Below are 7,997 nucleotides of genomic sequence, written 5' to 3'. Positions count from 1 at the left end.
GATTAGAGGAGAAGAAAGTTTAATAAGAAGGAGGGTTAATTGCTGAAGGTAAATAACAATAATAATAAAGAGCCTTGGGATTATTGGTTCGTGATAATAACAAATCTTTCACTAGACAAGACCTTAACTTCTAATTCCATGGTTTACACCTTAATTTCTAAAGACCGGTTTCCCTTTAGCCCCTCACATTTCCGATGAAAGTCCGGCGAGAGTTTACTTCTAGTAACCAAGCCTATTTCGCTGACTTGATTACTAGAAGATGCTTATAAGGATTGAAACTACTTGTTTCTCAATAATTGCAAAGACTATTTCGCTGCCTTTGCAATTATTGTCTAGATTCACTTGTTCAAACATCAAAGCTCCGCTTTTGCTTTATGAATTGATGTTTGGGATGATGGATTAACAATTATCAAACCCTCCACTTTCGCTTCTACAGTTTGATAATGGTTAATCCATGTTAAAACGGTGAATCTAAATTAGAAATTACGGTTACATAAAATTAGGGTTAAAGCTTGGTTCGTTAGGATTATGTCATTAGACTTTCCCAACAATCCCAAGACAAGAAGAAGTCTACTCACTCATGTTCATCGTAGACATGGGGAAGAAGAGAGAAAACAATAAAATAAATTGCGAGAAAGAGATAAAAGAAATAGAGAACTTTATTGAAATAATTCACTAAAATATTCTAAGAAGAGGTGAATGTTTATGATGGAGAGCTACTTTATTTATAGCTTTACAATTGACTTAAAAACTAAGCAACTATAAGGGCAAATTGGTAAAGCTGCAACATGGTAACTTGGGCTTGAAGAAAAGCAGCAAAAGAGCATCCTGGAGGGTGGCACGACCGTGCCACATGTTGGCACGGGCCGTGCCAAGCTTCTGACTTGGTAGAGACATATTTTTGTCTCGTATCTTCGTATTTTTGCACTGTATTTGCTCCAGTCCTCTTTCTTTTGCTCTAAGACACCTTCCACCATATATTCGTTCCTAAAATAAAATAAAAAGCAATTTGAAGTAAAATATTCAAAAAGGAAATAAAACTAAAATAAAATAAAACTAAATCTAAATAAAACGGTACTAAATAAAGCATTAAAATAGACTAATCTATGACTCATCAAACTCCCCCACACTTGAATCTTTGCTTGTCCTCAAGCAAAAGGCAATAGACACAGCAGCAACAAAAAGATTAAATCATGGCATCACAATTAAAAACACAAGTTTCTCCTAAGGTTTTGTTTCAAGTGCACTAATCACGGCTTCAAGCATTCTTTGTGAACTCATTCAACCCAACAACAAGTCTTAAGTGAGTGTGTGTGTGCAGTCCAACCTTTTTCTTGCTCCTGTATAAGATATATATTATGAGGAACAGGTTCAATCCTTGATGCTAAAGTAACCGAGAAAAGTCCTTTCTTCATTTCATATAAGAGTTATGGGAATTTAGTTAAAATTAAGTAATATTAACAATTTAAGCACAAGGGGCTGCAGATGCTTAGGGGTTATCTATCCTCATAGGAAGTCTTTTTGGATGTAATTGTCCTTTCCCCCTAGATTCAAAATCACCCTAAGCAGTGCTGCAAATTTTTTTATTTCATCTCCGCGTAGGAAGTCTTTTTGGATGTAATTGTCCTTTCCCCCTAGCATTGATGAATTTATTTTACTTTAAGTTCAAATTAGGGAGTCACCACCACAATTAGGAAGTTAGGGATTGTCCTTTCCCCCACATGTTGATGCCATTCTCCCGCCCCATTTTACTTTTAACAATTAAGAGAATATGACAATAATGCACAATTGATTAATTTCCCACACAAACTTATACTACTTTTACTCTAAAGACTTTTAAGGGTCTAAGTTAACACTAAAGATAGAACGTGCTCCTTAAAATACCTACTCATACATTTACTCAAAGATTGCAACCGGGTACTTTTCTCATTGGAGAATTTTCATAATAAAACACGATGTGGGTATAGCAAGAGCACAAAAAACACAAGAAATCATTTTTATGTACAAGAAACAACCTTTAAAGAAGAGACAAAACAAAAAAAAATTTATGTCATCTTTTACATTAAAAACAAGCTACTTATCATGCCTTTCGCTATAAAAAAACAAACAAGAGAATAAAGTTCAAGGGAGTTTGGAAACACTACGACTCTAGACACTTTATTAGGCCCCCCAACACTTAGGGGATGCATTGTCCTCAATGATTCAAAGAAAAGAAATTAAAGAGAGAAGAAGGAGTAGTAGAAGAAGAAGAAGAAGAAGAAGAAGAAGAAGAAGAAGGAGTAGAAGAGATAGATGGAGAGAGTAGGCGAAAGATAGAAGAGAGAAGGGAAGAGAGGAAGAGGAAAGCTCACATGTTCATTGAGGTCCATAGGGAGGACCTTGGAGATTGAATTGGTGCATCATCCTTCGGAGCATTTCATTGTTTTCTTCCGACAAGCGATTGCCTCTTTGGACTTCATTTCTTAGCCCCAAAAGTTCTACACCTTGCCTTTGTTGCTCGGTGCTTATCCTCTCGACCTCGGTTTGCATCCATGCCCATCTTTCATTGTTATTTAGCTCTCCGGCTTCATGGTCATGGTGCTCTCCCTCATGGTGCAAGTTAGCACCCTCTCCTTCTTCATGGTGCATGTGAGCACCTTCTCCCGCATCATGATCTTGCTCTTCAAGTACCTGCACATCATCAACATACAACCAATTTTCTTCCACCTCGGTGGTAGTCCGAAATGGGTTAGGAAGTAAAAACAAGATTGGCACATTTAGCTTGAGTTGATAATGGAGGGGTGGACGGTGTTTAATGAAATTCATAGCAATGAGGGTATCCATGTTGAGGTTATTGTTTCCCTCTATTGGTATTATTCCCTCATCCTCACCCACGCCAAAACTCCTAGCTATGTAAGTGATGATGCCTCCTACCACTATCTCTCCTATACCGGCTTTTCTAGTTTCGACGAAGTCAAGGAACTCAAGCATGTAGAAACAAGTGTTTACGGGGTGGTCATAGAGCATTGCCCATAACATGAAGAGTTCATCGCTTCTAGTATTACCTAGCTCGGTTCTACCCCAAATAGTGCAAGCCATTACCCTCTGAAGGTATCTAAGTACGGGGTTGTGAATGTTGCTAGCTTTATTGGCTCTAGTGATGAATTTGTTAAGTCCGGTGATTTGTTTCCAAAAGTCAGCGAGTTGATAGTCAACCGGCTTTAAGGTAGGATCCCAAGAATCATGGATATACCCCTCGTTTGCAAAGCCTAAGGCTTCACAAAAGTGCTGCAGAGACATATCATAATCAATATTCATTAGCCGGAAAGAAACTCTATGATTGGGGTTATCAAAATTCAACTTATCTTTAGTGAAAACAATTGACCTTAAAAATTCATAAGTGAAATTCTCATAACCCCTCATAGGTTTCAACATATCAGTCCAACCTACCTTTCCTATCAACCTAGAGACATCATCTAAAAGTTCTAGCACATCCAAAGTATGGGAATCAGATATCGAGAAGGATGCAAAGGTTTAGAGATTAGAATTTTATACCTGTCCTTTTGCTTGTTGTCTTTGAACTGGATTCCATGATTCTTGACTTGTGCTTGCTTCTTTGGAGGGGGTCCTCCGGAAGATCTTGCTGGTTCCTTGCCACTCCTTCTTGAAGCCATTGACCTTAGGTTAACTTTTGTGTGGATTGGTTGAAGGTTAGGGTTTTGGGAAGGTTTATGGTGGAAAGGATTTGTTTAGGGTTGGGGTTTATGTTTTAGTAAGGTTTATGGGTTTGGTTATGGAGATTGGTTGAAAATTTGTGGTGTTTGGGTTAGGTTTTGAATGAATAGGGTTTTGGTGAATTATGGGTTTGGGTGGATTAAAGTTGTTTTTGAGTGGTGGTTTGTGTTTAGGATGAAGTTTGTGATTGATTGGTGAAAGAATTGAGTGGATTGGTGAAGTTTTGAGGGAGATATGAAGGTTTGAAGATGGGTGGTTATGGAGGTTTAGAGCGAAGTTTGAGAGATGAAAGAGGTTTGTGTTTGAGAATGAATGGAGAAGAAGAGAAAAAATTGGGGTTATACTACACTAGAGGTCGGGCACGGCCGTGCCAACCTTGGCACGGGCCGTGCCAACATTCTGACTTTGATGGCCTCTTTTGCTTTAAAAATCTGGCACGGCCGTGCCAATCTTAGCACGGGCCGTGCCAACCTTCTGGACACAGGGGCTTCAAAATTTTCAACTTTTCTTGAATCATACTCGGACTATTACCTACAAAACACTTAAAACAAAGGAAAACAAACAAACAAAAGCAATTAAATGCGTGAGTTGCCTCCCAATAAGCGCTCGTTTAAAGTCATTAGCTTGACGGTTAGAAAGGGTCCTTAGAATGGATCAAAGATATCATATTGTGTAGATGACGCTATAAAACGTTCTTTCACAACATGATCTTTAAGCATGCAACAAGAGTAAAGAGCGGGACCTTTCATAACGTTTTCCAACTCAAAGACGACCATTGCATCACTCACTTGAAAGACTATCCTACCAAGTTTAACATCAATAAGAGCTCCCGCAGTGGCGAGGAAAGGTTTACCTAGGATGATAGGGACGTCATCGTCCTCATCAATGTCAACTACCATAAAGTCAGTGGGGATGTAAATCCCTTCTATCTTAACAGGTATGTCCTCTACAAATCCAACTAGTTTCATGGTAGAACGATCATGTAGTTTCAATTCTATCTCGGTAGGTTTCAACTCTCCTCTCCCCATCGTTTTGAAGAGAGACAAAGGCATCAAACTAACACTAGCTCCTAAGTCACACAAGGCTTTGTTTATGGTTTCATTCCCAATTTCGCAAGGTATGGCAAAGCTACCTAGATCTCTAAGCTTAGGGGGTGCCTCTTGAATGATTGCACTAGTGTCCTTAGCCAAAGCTATTGTCTCATTATGGTCTATAGCCCTTTTCTTTGAAAAAATTTCCTTTAAAAACTTGGCATATAAAGGCATACTAGACAAAGCTTCTGCAAAAGGAAGTTTAATGCAGATCTTCCTAAGTATGTTAACAAATTTTTCAAACTTACCCTCCAAGTTAAGCTTAGCAATATTTAAAGGGGATGGAGCTTGGGTCTTATCAAGTGGTTTCTCAGTTTCTACCATGGTTTTTTCACCTAAAAGCTTGATATTTTCTTCCTCAATGTTTTGAACCTTAGCAATAGTATCTCCTAACTTACTACCCCCAAAAGATATGACATTAACATGAGCTTTAGGGTTGGCTTCGGTTTGACCAGGAAAGACTGAGAAAGAGTGGACACTTGTTGGGCTATTTGGGAGATTTGTGTTTCAAGCATTTTAGAATAAGTAGAGATAGAGTCAACCTTGGTATTGAGTTTGGAAAGAGAATCGTTCAGAAATCCAGTTTCGTTTTTAAGTTCTTGAAGTTGTTTATTTTGGTTGGCAATAGAATTTTCCAACAAAATTTCCAAATTGGATTTCTGAGCGAATCTCTGGTTGTTTGCATAGCCAGGTGGTGCTATTTGTCCATAGGGATTTTGATTTTTGTAAAAATTTTGATTTTGTCTCATCCCTTGGTTGTATTTGTTGGAGTAAGCCCTAATATCCAATCAATATTGATTGGGTTTGGCTTTGTATCATGATATTGATATAAATATATATTGTGAATATATATAATAATAAGGCATTTCTTTATTGATTTTGTTATGTTTCAAAATAATAAAGTCCCTAGAATAGATAGTTCATGTAATGGAATATTAAGTGTGACTTAATCATGAGATTACATTACGTAAAGAACGATATTCTTAAACATATCCATAGTCAAGCTTTAATATGAATTGGGATAATAATAAATCATAAAGACTATTATGTATGTAGACTGATGACCGCATCTCATGGGTCATTGATATTGAGATATTAAGTCTATACATAGGTATAAATATTAGGAGTAATATTTATACTGGATTGACCCACCGTGAGAATACTACATAGTATGTTATGAAAATGTCATAAGATATTCTCACAATGATAATGGTGTATATCACTCTTAGACCTGAAACCACTATGATCCCTAGATGTGGACTCAAGTGCTTTGTTGCCATTCAAACGTTGTCTGTAACTAGATGACTATAACGTTGGTTGATGGGTACTTGAAGAATCATGCTGAGGGACATGAGTGTCCTAGATGGGATTTGTCCCTCCTCATAAACAGGAGATATATCTTTAGGCCTCTTGATGAAATATGACTGTAAAATTGCATGGCCATGCCGAACTAAGTCAATATAAGATATTGGACTTATTCGTTATTCAGTATATTTTGGAATCAAGAAATATAAATATTGATCTATACAAGGGTGACAATAACTATGCCTTGGGATCAATGAAGATATCGAGACAAAGGAGTAAATATACACATGAGTGTTATCATGGAAAGGTTTCGTCAGATCACTTGACATTCTTGTCACTTGGGTAGCAATGATGTGTTGCTAGATACCGCTCATTGTTTATAGTATTAAATATTAGATTTAATATTATTGCCAACGTGACTAGAACCTATAGGGTCACACACAAAGAACAGTCAAAAGAGAAATATATAAGTATGACTTATATAAGGGGTGCGTTTAGTAAATAACGCTAATTAGTTAGCAAAATTACTAAACTCGTTGTTGGGCTTACTGAAGCCCAATAGTGACTTATGACTTGCAGAGCACACTAGAAGTTCTATAAATAGAACTCTGGTGCTGAAGTTTTTGGTTACACGTTTTGAAGCAACCCGTTTCTTCTCTGCACTTCCAATTCATTGGCTAGCACCGAGTTTTGGAGGAGCACTGTTCGTGTGGACTTGCTAGAGGCTTTGCTGCTTGCTGCTTGCTTGGCTGTGATCGAGATTCCAGTTTCCAGTTCCAGCTTTCAGATTCCACAGTTCAAGGTAACAATCGAATCACTGATTCATGTTTGAATTTCGTAATGATCCAAGGAATGAAAATCGAAAATTTTCCGCTGCTTCTACTCCATTCTTCTATTCGATTTTCCTTCAGTATTGAGCATAGTTCATTTGCTCAACACCATTGATAGCACTACCTAGTTGACAATCAACACCAACATGACCAGTTATACCACAGATTTCACAAGAAGAATGAGTAGAAGCAGAATTGATGGCACTAACATTGAATTTTTCAAATTTCTCTGTTAATGCATCAATTTTAGAAGCAAGGTGGTCATAGTTAGAGACTTCATACATACCTGCTTCCTTTTTGGAGGATGAAGAACTAGTTATGGCTCTCTCGTCGGTCCATTTGTAATGATTCTGAGCCATGTCTTCAATCAAGGCGTATGCCTCTGTGTAGTTCTAGTTCATTAGAGCTCCACCTGCAGCTGCCTCAACAGACATCTTAGTGGTATAAGATAAGCCATTATAAAAGGTGTGGACTATGAGCCAACTCTCTAGACCATGGTGGGGACAAAGTCTTAGCATTTCTTTGAAACGTTCCCACGCATCATAGAGAGACTCCCCATCTTTTTGATTGAACTGAGTAATTTGGTCCCTTAGTTTAGCAGTTTTGGATGGGGGAAAGAACCGGGTTCTAGGAAATAGTAACCGGGTTCTAAAAAGGTTCCCAAGTTGCAACCTCTCTTGCGTATATCATGGTGCCACGAGACAACACTCGCTCCATGATTATCCGTAAGGAGGTCTAACTTGAGTGTAGCATCGCGTGACGACTAAAATTCGAGACAACACTCGGTTTAGCCTCCGCACTACATCCTAGAAAATGGCCATGGATGGGTTCGGTTATCTACGGTTCATAGCGTCATGGAACAATTAGAAGTAAAGTGCCTAAACGCGACAACACGCGCCGACAACATCACCCCTAAAATGCCTCAGCTATGTGGGATTGATCGCATAATCCAAGACACGAGGCAACCCCCGGAACGAATTGTCGATTATATCCCTCCTAAATCCTAAGTTCACTCAGCCCGGGTGCAGGACTTTTGATATTCTCACCCCACACGTTT

General features: G+C 38.3%; 1 non-coding gene across 1 annotated transcript; it reads left to right on the top strand.

Moving 5' to 3' along the window:
• Nucleotides 1-7,429: 7,429 nt before the first annotated feature.
• Nucleotides 7,430-7,536, top strand: LOC146904757 (small nucleolar RNA R71). The gene has a single exon (XR_015020841.1). It is a non-coding gene; the product is annotated as a small nucleolar RNA R71 (small nucleolar RNA).
• The last annotated feature ends 461 nt before the right edge of the window (nt 7,537-7,997 follow it).

This window comes from Medicago sativa, chromosome 7 (genome assembly GCF_051527215.1).
Source record: "Medicago sativa cultivar Bolivia chromosome 7, Bolivia_mono, whole genome shotgun sequence".
In the NCBI taxonomy this organism is placed as follows: Eukaryota; Viridiplantae; Streptophyta; class Magnoliopsida; order Fabales; family Fabaceae; genus Medicago; species Medicago sativa.
This window is presented reverse-complemented; position numbering and strand designations above follow the sequence as displayed.